The sequence below is a fragment of the Coturnix japonica genome, chromosome 13, assembly GCF_001577835.2.
Source record: "Coturnix japonica isolate 7356 chromosome 13, Coturnix japonica 2.1, whole genome shotgun sequence".
Taxonomy (NCBI): domain Eukaryota; kingdom Metazoa; phylum Chordata; class Aves; order Galliformes; family Phasianidae; genus Coturnix; species Coturnix japonica.
Window position 1 is genome coordinate 10,598,466 of NC_029528.1, and position 17,499 is coordinate 10,615,964.

The following is a 17,499-nucleotide window of genomic DNA, read 5'->3' on the forward strand; positions in this document are numbered from 1 at the left end:
GCTTAGGAGAAAACACACTGAGTCTGGGAGGGTCGGAGCTCAGATTTGTGTCTCATAGCACATGCAGAACACACTTGAGCTGTCTGTTCATCCTGCACATCCTGGTAATGGCCCTCCATCCTTCTCCAGAGCCTCCATCACCACCATGGTGTGGGATGCAGAACTCAGCAAACCCAGCTTCTATCTCAGTATTTTGGCATTTTTAATGTTATATTCACAGCAGTTTGTGCCTTGCGTGCTTAGCGGGCCATGGTGGAAGGCAGCAGGGCTGAACTTTCTTCCTCAGTTTGGCAGCTCTCTGCTTGCTTTGGCCATCTGCTCACCTGCACGGGGTGTGCAGGGCTGCGCCCTCAGTCCAGGCTGCCTTCAGCCACGACCCAAACTGTGCAGCAATGAACAGCAACTTCAACATAAAGGCAGGATTTTGCCCCACATAAACGTCATCACCCAAAATCTGGGTTACTTCTGCGGTTTGCCTGCTTTTACTTGTGCTTTTGAGTAGTTTCAGGCTTTCTTTTCAAACAGAAATAATACCAAACATCAGAGTAGAGGCTGGGAGGAGGGTCCAGTTTGCATTCTTGCACTGCCCATAGTGCTGGGGGGCTCTGCCAACCCCACAGTGCCTCCTTCTGGGGGCCCTAGCTTGCAGGGTGTCAGAGCCAGGTGCACCCTGTTTATCTCACGCAGCACATCCCCACACTGACCCCGCTGCTTTGTCATCACGTTGATCTTTTCCTTTCACAATTGGATGTGTGCTCCTTCCTTGCGGGATGACATTTGAAGAGCGGCCAGTGGGATCAATGAGAGAGGCAAGGCTGGGAGAAAGAGGTAATCGCTTTTACCAGCCCAGCTGACACAAGTGGAAACAAACAGCTTTGCTTTCAGGTACACGCATCTTCTTCAGGACTGTGACAAGGGATGCTCCCTTGGCCCGATCCCCAGGTGCTTCTCATGGGCTGGGAAGCAGGAAGCCCCCCGGTGGAAGCAGGTGGCCATGTGTACATGCGTAAGGGTTGCTTACATTACTCTGGGTCTCCAGGGGCTGTTGGCTTCCTAATTCCCCTTCTCAGACAAGCGGCTTGGCAGAGGCAGTGAGCTTTTGGCAGGTTCCTTGTGGCGGCTTCCTGGCTCCCATTCCTTTTCCTCTCCACTTGTCACACCGTGAGGGGGAGCCACCTCTGAGTCACAGCTCCAGTAATACCTCCTTTCTGTTAGTCTGGAACAAGCTTGATTAAGAATTAGGGCTTGACTGATAACAAGACACCCACCCTGCACTGTGCAGGGGCAGGAGCAGCAGAGGGACTGACTGCCTGCCATGCTGGGGCTCAGGGATGGCACAAAGCGCCCGGCACAGCAGCAGACACACAGCAGCATCCCTTCTGCCTTCATGTGTAACATCTGATGGCCCTGGTATTTACAGTTCTTGTGTTCTTGTTCTGATTTTAAAGTCTCGACCAAAAGAAGAGGAAATGGCTGAATATAAGAAATGATCCCAGTGAAAACAGAAGGGCTTGATATAGAACATGGCACATGGAACAGCTGAGCTCTGGAGATTCATTTTCTCTGGGTTAAACACTGAACTGCTCATCCATAAATCAGCACTGATGGTGAATACAGGTTGTGGAATGACACAACATGAGGGCAACAGCGGAAACAGTAATAGTTAGAGATAGAAGGCTGTTATTAGAACTCTATTTCTTTTCAGATATATCCCCCATCGATGAGAGTCTACAGAGACCCCCAGGTGAGTCCTGGTCCTGGGGCAACGGTCCCTTCTTTCAATGGGCTCAGGGTTTCTCCTCTCATTCCTAATTTTAGAAGGCTACTTCATAAGCTTATAGGAAAGGGAACTCTGTGTGCCGGAATATGTGCCCAGTTCTACTGAGTCCAAGAGGAAATTTGTTTTTTCCTGAGAGCTTTCTTATCAAATCTGCTGCATATCAAACCCAAAATAGCTTCTGTGGCTGCTGGTCAGAGCAGCTTCCCCCAGCTTCGAGGGATTGTTCAGGAGCTTTGCAGTCTGAACATGCCAATGTACTGCAGCACGGCCGCTAACGCCTGTCTCCTTTGGAGCAGACTTCACAAAGTAGTGCAAAAAAGGTTATTTTTCTTAAGGGTGGCACCCTGTATGTTCCCCAAGTGCCTTGCTAGAACAAGGAAATCACAATGCAGAAGTGGCTTAGGGTGAGCCCAGGCTTGTCTCATTTCTCTGTTGACCATTTCTCAGTCTGACCAGAGCCATCTGTCTTCCCAATTCATAGAGGCTGTGACATAGCAGTGGGAATTGTCATGGAGTTTTGCTCTCAGTGCTGAAGAAAATCTGTGTCTTGAAGGAAAGGCAGTATCTCTGTTATGTGAGGTCTGGGGACATGGAGATCCATTCAAAGTGAAGGTGTTGGCTTGAAATGATCCCACTCAGTGCCCTGCACACAAACATCTCCAGAACACACAAAGATACTTATTTTGCTGATAACCAGTGTAGTGGAAATGCTAAGTCACAGCCTGAAGCAGTGATTGAGCACCTGGTGGGAAGGCAGGGCCAACCCAGGGGAGCTCAGGTGCATGCAGTGTAGCTGAGTGACTGCACGAGGTAGAGCCAGGATCCACCCCTTCCCAGACTTCATTTAAGGGTTGGCAGTGTAGGTGAGGGTGTTTTGCTGGAGATCCCTGTGTACTTGAGGTCTTCCAAAGGTAAGTTGCTTCTTTATTTCTGTGCTGAGAGCTGTTGCTTTTGGGCAAATTTTCACTTGCTGTAGCCTGGAATGTTGCTTCTTTGCTGACATTGCTGTGCTTTCCATCACATTACAACCACCAACAAGCATACACAATTTTCTAGCAGTGAGATGGGCAGCGAGCACTAAGACAGTCACATCTTTTGCCTTTTTACCTCAACCTATTCCCAGCACGTGATATGAACCCTGTTCAACCCATCCCTTTGCTCCATGTGGGGATTAGCAGTGTGGTCACATACCAGCCTCACATCCATAGAACCATCTCTAAGGTCATAAGGCACAGCCACCAACCTGTACCCACTGACCATATCCCACAGTGCCACATCCCCACAGTTCTTAAACACCTCCAGGGTTAGTGACCCCACCACCTCCCTGGGCAGCTGTGCCAATGTCTGACAGACCCCAGCCCATTTTGGAATGCCAGAACAAACACCCCTTAAACAATGTAAGTAATCACTTTTAGATAGACCATTGTGTGTGGCATTCATCTGGGAGATGCTATCTGTGAATGGCGTTTGTGTGTTAGTGTAGTTAAAAAGCACGTGAGATTACATCTTTGGCTAGTGTTTTTATTTGCTACAGTATGGTAATTGAATTACTTTAATCTGTGGTTGAATTTTTTAATGTAGCTAACCCTGAGGGAAATGGTGTAAGGCTTCTTTTACTAAAATTAGCCCCGGTAAACTTAAATTCACCCTTTCCACCAGCTCTCAGCAGAACACTCATCATAAAAAGGGGTGTGAGTCCAATAGCAACACAGAGAGGTTTGATAAGTTCCATTCCAGTTCTATGTTTTCCCCAGAACCCCTCTCTAGCTGATGTGTGGCAGTGAGATGCTGTGGGACATGGCAGAAGACTGGGGCAGGTGAGTTGAGAGCTGCTATGAAGGTCTCAGTGTATGAACTGAGCGTAATGTGTGCTGGCTCCTTGCCCCCTCCCAGAATAACAGAAATGTAATGCGGCGCCCCTGGTGTGTCTGTAAATAGTTCTGCCTAGAATCGGGCCCTGCCCAGGTGTTGATTCCTTACTTCAAAGGTCAAAGTCGTTTGGTTTCATAATCGCTTGTGTAATCCTCTGGTGGGAGTGAAACATGGGGAGGTATCCCAAATGGCACAATGGGCAGGTCCCACTGACCCCAAATGCTAGATGGAAGTGGAGACCCTGTGTGAGGACTAGGGAGGGGGAAGGCAGAAATGCCATGCAGGGAGCTTGGGGTGGGCAGAGGACCTCCAGGCTCTTGTGATTCTATCCACACTGCTCCTAGCAGTCCTGGGCTGTTCAGCCTGGAGAGAAGGCTCTGGCAGACCAGAGAGTGGCCTTTCAGTATCTAAAGGAGGGGACAGACCATTCAGCAAGGTCTGTTGTGATAAAACAAAGGGGAATGGTTTCAAACTAAAAGAGGGAGATTTAGATTGGATATAAAGAAAAAAAGGTTGTTATGATAAGGGGAGGTGAGGCACTGCACAGATTTCCCAGAGAGGTATGTGTTCCCTTCCCTTGGAAACCTCAGTTCATTCCTGTTGCATTAGTTCAGGCAGCTGTCTAATTTGAGTGGGTGCAGTTTTGAAAGGGAAAATCCTGCTTGATGTCCAAAATAAACAACAATTAATATAGCCGTGTGAAAAGTAATTATGGGGGCTTTAAATAAACCAAATTAAAATGAAGTAACCCAGCACTCTCGTCCATCACTTGCTAGCAGCTGGACCTTTGCAGCTGCATTTCCCAGCTAAGGTGGGTGAGGATGGAGCACTGCAGCAGGTAATGCAGCCCAGAGCATACAGGGCAGCTGTTCTTACTGATACCTGGTGCCAAGCAAAACAGCCTTCTCTCCCAGACCTACCATGGGACCAGGAGGTCACGGGGCTGGGCTCCATCACTCACTTCCCAGCCAAGCCACCAAACTTTGCTTTTCACCCAAGAATTTGAAGCTCATTAACCAAACAGCCCTCACAGTCTGTGTTATTATTATCATTACGAGTAAGGTCAGCAGTTTTTGTGGGAGAAGCAGCAGACCCTGGTTCACAGGAGCTTCATTGCAGGCAGAGGGACTGAGGTCAGTGCTGTGAGACCCAGCTCCCACCAGCCAGGGAGAGGAGATCCAGGCACAGATGCAGAATCACCAAGGTTGGGAAAGATCTTCAAGATCATCCTGCCCAACCATCCACCTACCACCAAGATGTCCCCACTAAACCATGTCCCTGAAGTTCCATATCAAGATTATGGCAGAGCACCAGAGATCTGGATTCCTTTAAATGCAGTGACTTGTGGAATCAATGTCTTCCTGGAGTACGGTTTAAAATTGTACTTTCTATAGATTAGACACACAAACATAATGCTGCCTTGTGATCCCCAACCACCTTCAGATGGTTTTCTCCTTACAGGCAGTGTCTTCTGCATCTTTACTGCAGAATCTTTGACTCAACTACTTTCTGCTGCTATATTTACTGAGCAAAATGAAAAGCACACCATGGCTGTTCAGCGTTGTCCTTATTACTTTGTGAAGAATGAGCTTATTATTGCTTAGTATTATGTAAATACTAATTAATACTACTCTTTATGAGGGGCAGAGCAGGGCCATGCACTTCATATGGGGCTGGGACAGGTCAGTGTGGACAAGGCTGGAAGATCCCCACAGGGCTCAGGGCACAGAGGGAGATTCCAGAACAGGCCCATCATGCTCAGTGCTGGGAAATGGAATAGGACAGGTACTTCGTTAAGAGCCCTTCTACAGCAACAGGGGAAACACCCTCATTAGGAGCTCTGGCTTGCGGGAGGGCTATCTGATCTGTGCCATGTGCCTGTGATTATCCCCTTGATAAAAAAATGTTCCTGCTAATCCCCAGCTTCCTGCTCCGGATGGTGACTTCAAAGCCGGTGTCAGCACTCGCTCCAGCAGCCAGGGCAGTGACAGCCTGCACACGGGTTGGGGGGCACCGGGGCCATCCATCCTGCAGGTAAAATCCTGGCAGTCCTGGAAGCTGCCTTCTAGGCACGTGTTCTGGTTTTCCTGATCTCCTGATGGTCTTCAGGAAAGAGCACTTTTCCCTGAGAGATGAGCCATGCAATGTTCCCAGAGGGGCACCCAGCCCTGGGGCACAGCGCTGGTTGGCAGCACAGCAGCAGTGGTTGAGCACCCTCCCACCTCTGCTCTATCTACCCGTGTCACTGAGCTTGCCTGGGGCCCTGGGTGCTGCCACAGCTGCAGAATGAATGTGGCTGCACCATGACCCAAGGTCTTGCTTAGAAACCCACCCAGCCCAGCACTGCTGCCCTGTTAAGTGAAAAATCCCTTCCCTCAATAACGGGGCCAATTGCTTCCTGCCTTTCAGCTCTGATCCAGCTGCTGCTGATCTCCAGGGGCCAGTAAAACACTTGTGGGTCTGCGATGCTCTTTAAAAATGGCAGTGGGTCTCTTTCCTTAGGGAGTGAATGTTTTCTCCTCTCTGCACGAACGCTCCTCAGTCAGGAGCCTCTCCCTGGGTACAGAGCACTCTCTGAGCTCTCTGCTACTGCAGGAGCTGAATTTCTGGGACCTGAATGCAGAGCTGGGTGTTCATAGGGGCAGCCTTTTGGGGTTAGGACCACTTGAGGATTTCCACAGTTTGGAGGGAATTTGAGTATAGATTTAAAGAGCTTTGCCAATGTCTCTCAGCTGGGACCCATGGCACCATCTCCCCACCCATCCCCAGCTGCAGGCAGCTCACACAGCCTTTCCTGCTATCCTAACCTTCAGCTTCTACCCATCTTTTCATGCAGACCTCCAACCAGAGCTACAATAGCACCCCATCTTTTGTATCTGAAAACAAACACAAGGTTGATTCTAGATTTGTGATGTGCAAAGGTGAGGAAGGTGCCTCCTTGGGGTGCAAATGGTGTTCTCTAGCCATTGAAAGAATTAATATGTATTTAATGCATCCTTCCAAGTTCCCTCTATCCTACTAATGGAATACTTATGAATTTGTTATCTGAGTTGCCTGTGGATCCAGATCTGCTGTTTTTTGTTGATAATGTGTTGGTTCCTCTTTGGAATGTTGTGTCTCTGCTATCAGTGGGTGTTTTATGTGGTTATCAGTGTTAAAAGCACAGCTCAAGCATGGCTAGCCATCTGCCGCATAGCTTATTGATTTGGGATAAGAAATGAAGGAGCCTTGTGTTTTTGTTCTTACTGTGTCTGCCACTGTTTCCTTACTCAACATTTATGTATATGTATATATACACACTCACTGCTGAAGCTCAAAGGATTTAATTGGAGACAAGCATACTTCATCCGGAAACAGGACAAAGCCCTTCAGAGATCTGAGCTTCCCTTCAGTCACTTTTGGACTTCTCCCCAGCAAAAGTTTCTGCTGATAAGGACACAACATCGTTAGCATTGGATCTTTCACCCAAGGGGGAAGAAATGAGCATGGAGCAACTGCTGCACATTATAAATCATGAGTTTCCCAAAGACAGTTGGGCTTCCTCAGTGGTTTGGGATGTTGCTGTCAGCTCCCATCTGTGCAGTGGCTCAACAGCAAAGGGTGGTTGCTTGTTCTGCTCTGGGAAAACAAGTGAACAAAAGGATCTAGCAGTAACTTATGTGGCTGGATCATCCATAGCTCACCCCACCTCTGCTCTGAACACCTCTCTCAGGCTGCAAGTCGTGGATCTCAAAGTTTCTCACCCTGCAAAGTGCAAACTGGTTTCCAATCCCTGTGCTGGTGGCTAGGAGGAAAATAGGATGTCTGGAAATGCCTAAGAACTTACTCATGCATTAAAGTGAGTTTTGAAGTTCTGCCAAGGAAGAAGGATTAGGAAGGGATTCTTTTTTTCATCTGTTTTTCATATATTGTTTTTATTTGTTGTTTGACATAGAAGCACTGGGGGGATCATTCAAGGGCTGAATTGAATAGGTCAGTGTCCTTTGTAAAGGCCCTGCTATGAGCTGGGACTAAGGTGCAGCAAGGAAAGGATAGGGATGATGGGCAGACAGGCAGATGTGATGGCTGTTCTGTTCTTCTACTACAGGCTCTTCAGCAGTGTGTTATCCTGGATCAGGAAGACATGAAAGTGGATGTTGCTGGTGGAGGCTGCCTGCTACCCATGTCCCTCAGTGCCACATCTCCATGGTTCTTGACCGCCTCCCTGGGCAGCCCATTCCAGTGCATCATCACTCTTACTGAGAAGAAATTCTTCCTAATGTGCAACCTGAACCTCCCTTGGTGCAACTTAAAGCTGTTTCATCTCATCCTATCAGGAACTTCACCGTGCCTGAAGGTAACCAACCACGTATATGACTGCACCCAGATTTACACGCAACACCTGTGTTTGCTTGCTGCTCCCCACGTCATTCCACACTATATTCAGTGCAGCTGTCAGATATTGAGTAAAAACCCTTTTGATTTTGTTGTTTAAGATGAAAGAGGAGAACAAAATAGAGAGATATGCTGCTTTAGACAGTCTTTATTGGAACTAATGAGTTTTAGAGTAGTCAGGATCTGGAATACAAAGAGTAGCAGAAACAGAGGCAGGAGGGGAAGCAGGAATATATAACACAAGGTAATCTTTTGCAATGTGGACAAGCTGGGGTTATCTAATAATTGGGTTAATTAATTAATTCCCTGTCAATGCCTAACATAATGAGCTGTTTAGGTTTCTGGTTGCCTGTTTCATGGCTCATGTTCTCAGTATGAGCATTGTGACCTCTCTGACTCCAAAAAGGTTATTCATGTTGGATTCTACTACAGCTTCTTGTCACAGACCTCCTGGTTATGCTCTGTTCCACATCATAGCAGAGCTCGACCTCGCTTTACAATATGTATAATTCTGATCTGGGTTTGAAACTCCTAAAATTGTCAGGGTAGAGGGACTGAAAATCAACTCATTCTTTTGGATTTCCTTACTGTAACTTCATCTTCAAGGGACAAAGAATGCTACAACAGAGGAACGATTAGGACATTATCTGGCAGTGCTCCTAGTAATGAATTATCATCATTTCTGACCATATAGGGTATTAAAGCTCGCAGTCCAAAACTGTTTTATTAAGAAAGCAGGATGAAATCTGTATTTTGCATGCAGTAAAACTTTATATTTGCAAGCACTGAAATGAACTTGTGTCTGTGTATTACACTGAGAAATTGCTTCTTGTGTTTTAACTTGTTTTGCAAAATGCAAGGAAAGCACCTTTCAAATACTCTCCTAATGTTCCTCCTGAAGAATTGACAGCAGAAATAAAAGTGAGCTACGATAGGGTTGATATCACTCCTTGTTTGTAGTAATGAAAGCAAAACTGAATGGATTGCTGAGTTCCAGGAACAATGCTTCATTTTATGAGCAGTAGATGCATAAAATTGGGTACTTCCTGCTTTAGACACAAAGCAGAGTAAGTACCTTACTAAGGTAAGGTCTATTCTATATGGCAAAAGTAGTTTTGTTTTTCCTTATCAAGGCAAGATTAAGAAGTGGTGCACTGTAGAAGCTTGGTTATAAGAGTGTATCTGACTTTATAACTAGATGATAATTATGAGAGCTGATCTCCTCTGTCCAAAACCCATATTAAAGGAACTGGAAATGGAAGCAAGGTTGTTCCCCACTTCAGGCATGCAGTGCACATAAAATAAGTTTTCATAGCATCTATGGATGTAAAAGCTTGTTCAGCTAAATAGTTATTCCTTAATATCCTTCTTCAAGTGTCCTCAGAGGAACTTCCTCCCCCTGAGATGTGATTCTGTGTTCTTTTTCTTTGGTTGCAGGCTGACATCTGGGAATACAGGACAAACCCATGTACCAAAATGGATGTTCCATTGATGCTGTAGGAGATCATCCTTAGCACAGCGCCTGTTACCATATCTCCTAGGTTTTGAACATTCTAAGCTGGTCTGGATACGGTTTGAACGTGCAGAAAACCTCAGTGTTCATACAACACACTTGGCCAGGACATTGGGCAGTGTCAGCCTCATCCCAGGACTCTGCTGAGAGCTTCTCAGCCTTGTGCAGGATGTCTGAAGATTCTTTCACATTTGTACATGCTGACGCAAACAGAGCCCCTCGCTGCGGAAATAAAACTACAGAGAATTTCTGGCAGTGTTTGGAATGATGCATAGTTTTGTGGTGACCTCTCCATGGCAAGCGCGAAGTTCTATCTATGCTTGGGACCAAGTGAAATGTTTGGCATGACTTGAAACACCCTGAGAACCAAAGTCACCTCTTAAGGTCCTTGTCCCGACTGATCCCTGCAGAAGCAATGAAAAAGCATCACTGCTCTTCTTTATTTTTTTAATCCAGGAGAAGCTGAATTATGGAAAGGTTGAGTTGCTCAGGGACACAAAGGAAATCAATAGCAGAACAGCTTCCAAACCGTATTTCTTAAACATCCCATGCACACCCTTAAAGAAACTTAAAGAAGCTTTCATCCTACAGCCAAACAGATGCTGGGCTGCCCCAGCCATGCAGCTCAGTGCCCACAGCTGTTGCACAGCTCCAACCCCACACTGCACCCACAGTTCTCCCACCTGATGCTGCCTTGTGCTTTCAGCTCATTTCCTGGAGTGCAGAAAAAAAGAAAGCCCTGGAGTTCAGCAGCAGTCTGACAGCAGCTGACCTTTGTATGATAAGCAATGTTCCTCAGCAGCATGCATCAGCTTGCATCAGTTTATATTTATTTTGCTCGTCTCTTGCAAGCATCCAAAGTGATACTGATTGGATAGGACAAGCAGGATCTCAGCATCTTGAAGTAATCTATAAGGAGACGGCAGCAGAGAGTCATTAGACAGCAGTTTCTACAAATGGCTTTGAGGAATTTGTCTGTGCCAAAGACTGTTCTCATGTCAAAGGATTGAGAAAGGCTCAGCAAGCAGGGATTTGTTTGTCTTGGAAGATCTTTGGGGAATCACAGGGTGATTTGGAATAGACTGATAGAAATCCCCCCATCCAAGCTTCTACATGAGCCCCTGGGAAGCTGCTGCTCTTCCAGTATCCTTCTATCTCTTCTGATTAACCCGCTGCTAATAAGTGATGTCATGGACTCATCCTCACTGCGTTTATCAAAGTATGCAGCATGTTTCTTCGTGTAAAAATGACACAATGACACCAAAACTGGATCATGATTTAGGGACATAAATGCAACTTGAAAACTTTAGCAAGGTGCTCTGTGTGTGTATGCTGGCTTACTGAGACACTGGACACTAAAAGTCTTTTAGAAGTTCTTAAAGGTGAATTAGCCAGGTATCAGACCTTTGTGTGCTTAGCATACTGCAAGCACTGGGAGCAAAGGCAGTGCCTGTGATGATGAAAAACCTCCATCTGTAGCACTCAGAGCTGTTCTGATGGGACCAAAATATGTGTAGGGTATGCTCAGCTTCCCACAGTTCAGGGAGGTCAGAAACATTCATCAGACCTCGTCTTAAAGCATGAAACATTGAGAAGAAGCTTGAGAAAGTCTGGAAAGCTTTGGGATGTGCAGGCTTGGAATTTCCTTACCTCCACCTCCCTGTGTGAGACCTGTTCCTTCAAGCAGTTCTTGTTGGCATGAACTCTTCTATGGAGCTGTCCCAGGAGGACCCAATGCACACAGAAGCACATTTGTGTTGGCCGTGTTTTATGAGACTGCAGCCTCCTGACCTCAGGAATCTGTCGTGCAGTGATTTGGATCTGTGGGGAAACCTCAGATGAGTCCATTCATCATCGCAGCCCCCTGGCTTATCACCACACAGCCCAGGTGGGAGAGCTGGATCAGGAGAACAGTTCTGAGTGGATTGCTTAAGAGGATTGTCACTGTGGGATTAGGGCTAGAACACTCCATTGCCACATTACCACTTGTATGTCTGAGGCAGCAGTGAATAATGTACTCTGGAAGGGTCAGTAAGGCATTCTTTCACGTTTTACATGTGGATATGGGTGTGTAGATGCTGGAGATTCAGTAGTGAAGTGATGAAACAAAAATCTTTATGGGTTGGGAAGTATTGAGTGGGTTTTGACACTGAAAGGAGGAAAAGCAGAAAGATCATTTAAAAAAAGAAGAGGTTGGCAAGGTTTTTTTTTGATCAGATTTTAATTAGAATTCAGTCATTAACATCAGAATGTAACGAGTTTGTCTTGGCATTAAGTGATGCCAGTGCCATGTCAGCATGGCTTTGCCATCAGCAATAAGTAGTCTTGCACTCAGCTTTGTAATCATGACCCTATCATGTGGGTATCTACCCAAGGAATGCCCATGTTCACACCCTGAGACAAAACCTGTAAATTCTGGTTATTTTCTGGGTGTTTTCCCACATCAGCCACTATTCACAACATCAGCATTACCAACATTGCGACACACCTGTAAACTGGAGCTCAAGCAGTCCTGCTGCACACCCCTGTTCCATAGTTCCACTTGCACAGCCCATGAGCTTTCCCATCTCCCCATCCATCCCCTTCTGTCTGACATCAGTTCCCTCCTTGTGGTTTTGCCCACTGTGTCAGCCCAGTTCGCATTGGGATGGACACGCAATCCATCAAGATCATTGAATTTCTGCGTGTGTTCTGACTTTGAAACAATTCTGCACGTAAGCACTTGGCCACCAGCGACCTGATGAGACTGAACTGCTGTGAACCCGAACGCGTATTGAAGCAGCTCTGGAAAAGGGCAAACCAGTTTTTACTACTCAAAGCAGGATGTAGCACTTTGGAGAGCTTCAAGCAATAAAGCCGTCATCTCCCCTGCCCTGATCCCACAGCACAGAGCTTGCTTTCCAGGAAGAAGAGGAACAATGTGCTGCAGCAAAGCGGTCAGATGGAGGACAGGGATGGGCAGTTCCATTTTGGGCAGTGCATTGTGCAGACATCCACCAACCCAATCTCCAGAATGTCTATTTACTGTGAGACTGCAATAGAAGATACCCCACAACAGAAGGTACCGAGGTCTGATCAATGACTTACTAAAGATCAGTGGATCGAGAGAGGGCCCATGCCTGCTGCTCAGGAATTGTGGTCCTGGGCTGGGTTTTGCTTCCCTATGAAGCTATTGAGCTTCCCTTTATCTGAAGGCCTTCGAAGGAGTTTGTACAAGGTACTCTCATTTGTACTCTCATTACTCCCCGTGTATTCCTAACTGGATGCTCACCAGCACAGCTAATGAAGGGCTAAAGACAATATGCTAAGTCAGAGATATCTCATAGTGTTTCTGTTGTAATGGAAGCCACCACTGTATGGGGACATCGTTCCCACTGAGCAGTATTGTCAGCAGCAGAAGTGAATCCTTGACTGATGACACACTTGATGGCAAATCCCAGAGGTTTTTGTCCTCCCTGCCCTGGTGGCTTTCTGCAAACAGGCTGCTGCTTCTGCATCTTCTTCCTGATCCTTTTCCATCCTTGAGATAAACTCTTCCTGACAGGCACTCCCTGCTCTGGCAACTGGGAGCTGAAGGAATTCCCAAGCCAGCAGTTGCATCCAAATCACAGACATGAGCAGAGGTGACACAGCAGAAATAATACAATCTGCAAGCTTTGCTTACAGTGTAGGATCACAACAGAGAAGAACTAACTGCTCATGTCTTCAGAGGAAAAAGAAGAACCTCTCTGTACTGCCCATCAAAGAGAGTCATCATCATCATCAAGAGCCCTCACCTGTGCTGTGGATGAGGGAGATGCCTAATAACCTTTGTTGAGAAAGCAGAGGCGTGTCAGCATGAGCTACGTGCTATTGTGTGCTTCGTTCTGCACTTTGATGCAGATTGGTTTTATTTTGTCTGGGTCTGCTGCTGGCAGGTAAAATCTGACCATGCTCCTGACACGTGTTTTGTGTGCGCAGATTTAATGAAGATTCCCTTTTGTTGAACTGGTTATTACCGCTTTTGTGATTACAAAATATCTGGTAGCTGTGGCAAAGGGCTTGCTGAGAACATAAATAACAAGGGATGTATTCACTATCAGCTGTAAAGCACCGTAAGCCAATGAGCTGCTTTTGCATAAGTTGCTCCAGGGGCATTAAAAAAATACAACTGGCCTTGCCAAGACCGTAACAGAATAGAAGCTCTAACGTGCAACTGAGCAAGCCATTATTTATTGCAGGGCTACGAGTGTCAGTACATACAACAAACCCGCTATTTCCCTTCTATTCACTGACCCTCTGCCCCTGCTGCATATTTCATCAGGCAGCTATAGAGTCCATCAGGACCACAGTTCAACCCCCTGCGAAGCCTCCACGGGGGGATGTGGGGAGGCTGGTGCAGCCCTGGAGCTGTAATGGGAAAGGCACGAGGAATGTCAGCACCTCCACCAGTCTGTAAGCAGCACCATCTTGATTTCAGCTTTTCAGTGCTGAGTGAGCTGGAAAAAATGTATCACATGCTCTTTGTTCCCAGGGCAGACGCTAGTTTTTATTAGAACATCTTGGACGGAATCTTGTCTCAGTTACATTGATAAAAATCCGGTTATGCTACTACAGACAACTGAAGTATTTCAGACGTATCCTGGTGTGGCTCCGAGCAGAGCGTGTTCCTGTGCTCACAAGGGACTCCTCGAGGAAGCTGATAAGCAGCATCTGGAAGCTCAGGAACCCACACTTGGGATAAAACGTTGTGCACAAAAATTGTATGGCAAGCCATTCACATTGCACTGCTAATAGATGATGACAAGATTAGGTAGATCTTTTCCAGCTCATGCTTGTGTTTATCTTACTATTGAAGCTCAGTGTTTTGGCTGGGAAACCACGATAGAAAATGATAGGGGATTCCAGGCTGAAAATAACTAAGCAGCAAGCTCTGTTCAGGGCCCAGCCTTGGTAAAGCGGTTTGTCACTGTGACTTTAACTAAAAAGGAACCTCTCCCTGCTTTCTTGAGGATCACACACAAACTGTACTGAGATTCAGCTGGTACAAGCAAAGAACTGTCATCTTGCTGAGGACGTGATACGCAAAGATAGAACTGAAACACAAAAACATCTGAAGACAAAAATAGTAGACTGCAAACCTAGCAATTTTTTTTTCACTTGTCTGAGTGCCAGCAGATAGGGCTGTGTGATTTTGAACGGATGTACACAACGATGGCAACAGAGCAGTTGGACAGGCAGTCCAGCCAGCTGTTTCTCTAGTGCTGGTGCCCACAAGAGACCAGAACACCAGTTCCTTGATGACTCCAGAGAGACCTTTCCAGGAACTGGGCTTCAGTTACAGATGCAGTACTGGGAAGGTTGTGGACAGGGGAGAAAGAAGGAGAGAAGGGATTTGAAATCAGTCTGATGTTTCAGATATGGGAAGTGAGGATTTCTGGGGTGAAGCTAAATATGGCTCCTGACAGAGGATGTTTCTTTTTGTGGTGGGGCATGTGCAGCCTATGAGATTCACAAGAGTCTTTTGTCAGGGGTACACAAAGCAGAGAAGGGAAAGCTAGCAGTGCCCTGCCAGAGATGGGTGCAGCCCTGGGCAACCTGGTCTGGTGCCTGATCTTGTGGCTGACAGCTCTGCATGTGTCAGGGCAGATGGAACTAAATGATGCTGGAGGTCCTTTCCAACCCAAACCATTTTGTAATTCCATGATTGTATGGTCCTCTAGAGAACCACAGCCAGGAGCACAGCCCTTGCCTCCAGATTCCCTTATGCTAACGAATGAACCAATGCAGTTGTACCCCTATGCTAGCTGGATTTAGGACAAGAGGGAGGAGCAGGCCAGCACTCATGACGTAAGATGCCTGGTTGGAAGTGCTCTTTGTGTGAGGTTGTGAGCTAGAGGCAGACCATCCCCAGCCAAACTGCTGTGCAACTCCCAGGGGAAGCTCGGAGTTGGCCAGGTTAGACAGAGGAGCCTGCTGCAAGATCTGCTGCACAGATAGCCTCCTTCTTGATGAAGGGCTGTTTTCTCTGCTCTGCAAGGGTGTTTGTGAAGGGCTTTAGGTTTATTCTTGTCTGTCAAGATGGGATGCATTGCAGACATCAAGAGGGCAGAGTTCATGGCCATCTAGGCATAACAACCTGTTGTTTATTAAGGGCTTGGCTCTTTGGTGAGCTCAGCATAGCTCTTACCCACCGTAGTAGAAAACAATGCCCAGGCAGGTGATGCCACAGCACAGAGGCATGAGCAGAAGCACAGAGGTGTGTCAAGTGCTGAGCATGGATGCTGAGTGCCAGGGATGTTTTTAGCATCCAGCACACAAGGTGTTGAACAGCTGTCTGTTGTGTGCTGGTCACACCATTTGCCACAGCCTCAGTTCTGAGCGAGTAATCCAAGACACTGAAATCTTTCTCAGCAAAGCAGGTGTCAATGGGCAATGCTGTGTGGTTGCTGGTGCTGAGGGTGTAGTGTTGGTCACAGCACTGCATGATCCCTGTGCTTGGTCTCTTAGCACAGTGCATTCTTAAATACTTGGGATTTAGCAGTCCTAAAGGATCTGTGGAAATTCCAGAGCTTTTTCTCTCTTAGATGCTCTGTATTCTACAAATGCAAATAGCTTTCACCTAAAGTCTTTGTAGCTGTCCACCCTGTGTGATTGAATTAGGAGGATGTTCAGTGTTGGTTTAGCGATCTGTTTCTGTTTCTGCCCCAGCTGATTGGAAACCTTTAACCTTCTCAAAGAATATACGCAGCCACAAAATGAGTCAACAACATCTAATCTGGGAAAAACAGCCAAATGTTAAGTAAAGTTAATTGCCTCTTTCTATGACATGCGGTGAACAGCACAAAGTTCACCGGAGTGTGGTGGGAATTATCCATGGATACTTGCCAATGCACCCCGTGTGTGTTTATGCACACACACACCTTCCCAAGAGACTCTCCTGTCACTGATGATTTGTATCTCCACTTTGGCAACATTGGGAAATTCATGGTCTGCCTTTACAACTGCTCCGAAGGAATTCAAACATCCCTGTATTCCATCTGGTCCTGTACTCAGGAGATGGAAGGGAAGATCTAGTATGTGATCTTCACCTCCAGCATCAAGCATTTAGGCACCACACAGATCATTATGTTTCCTCTGTTTTTCCTGATCTGAGCACTTTGGACACATATGTAGAAGGAACTGTACCATGGGCACTCCTCCTCAATAACCAGCTCCTGGTGCTTCTCACTATCCCTTCACCTGGCAATGGCTCTGCATGGAGCCAGGGATGTCCAGTCTCCTCAGTCTGGTTTTCTAAGAGTTGTATCTCTCTTTCCTGCTAAAGTTCAGCCCATTTCAAGAGGCTGGAGATAATTCAAGTTCAACAGAAACTCCATATTCCGGGCTGCCTTTGTTTGTTACCAATTCTGTTACTATCTTCCCCTGGAGCTTAGAATTTCACAATGCAAGGTTTGTCAAGAGGTCATTTCTTTTCCTGTTCCTGTGTCATACTTTGCTCACTGGGCTCAGGTAGTGCTGCCAGAACTGCAAGGGACATTGAGAAAGGGATGACAAGATGAGGTCAGCTCCAAAGGGCACTGTCAGAGCTGGGGAACACCAAACACTGTCCCCTTGCCAGGCTGTATCTTTCTAGAGAGGCAATTTAAGATCTCAAGGTGGCACTGATCACAGGCATGAATGAATCAGAAAATAAAAAAGACTTCCACCAGGGATAATAAAGACAAAATAATTACTTGAAGTTGTTTTGCTTTTTGTTCAGCTTCAAGAGAAGGATTCAATACATAGGAAGAGCTCAAGGCAGAGATGATATATCAATGCTGGTGATTTGAGGCTGCCCTTTCAGTTGCTGTTTCAGTGCACTGAAGGTTTGTGTTCAGGAGTTCCAAGAAGTGAAATGGTGTAGGTTGGGTGGAAATTTAGCTGGGATTTGTAGATTTTGGCATCATGGTGCTTTAAAAACAACAAGTCTGGAGGCTCA

The 17,499-nt window shown here is 46.5% G+C and overlaps 1 long non-coding RNA gene across 4 annotated transcripts; it reads left to right on the forward strand.

The window, feature by feature from the left end:
• The first annotated feature begins 2,643 nt into the window (after positions 1-2,643).
• On the forward strand, positions 2,644-17,440 carry LOC107320503. Of its 4 annotated transcripts, none has more exons than XR_001558287.2 (4): positions 2,659-2,691; positions 5,576-5,686; positions 7,740-7,988; positions 9,464-17,440. It is a non-coding gene; the product is annotated as an uncharacterized LOC107320503 (long non-coding RNA). The 4 variants fall into 4 exon arrangements; XR_001558286.2 differs by lacking the exon at positions 2,659-2,691 and adding an exon at positions 3,514-3,597; XR_001558289.2 differs by lacking the exon at positions 5,576-5,686 and having other exon boundaries at positions 2,644-2,691.
• Positions 17,441-17,499: the final 59 nt, after the last annotated feature.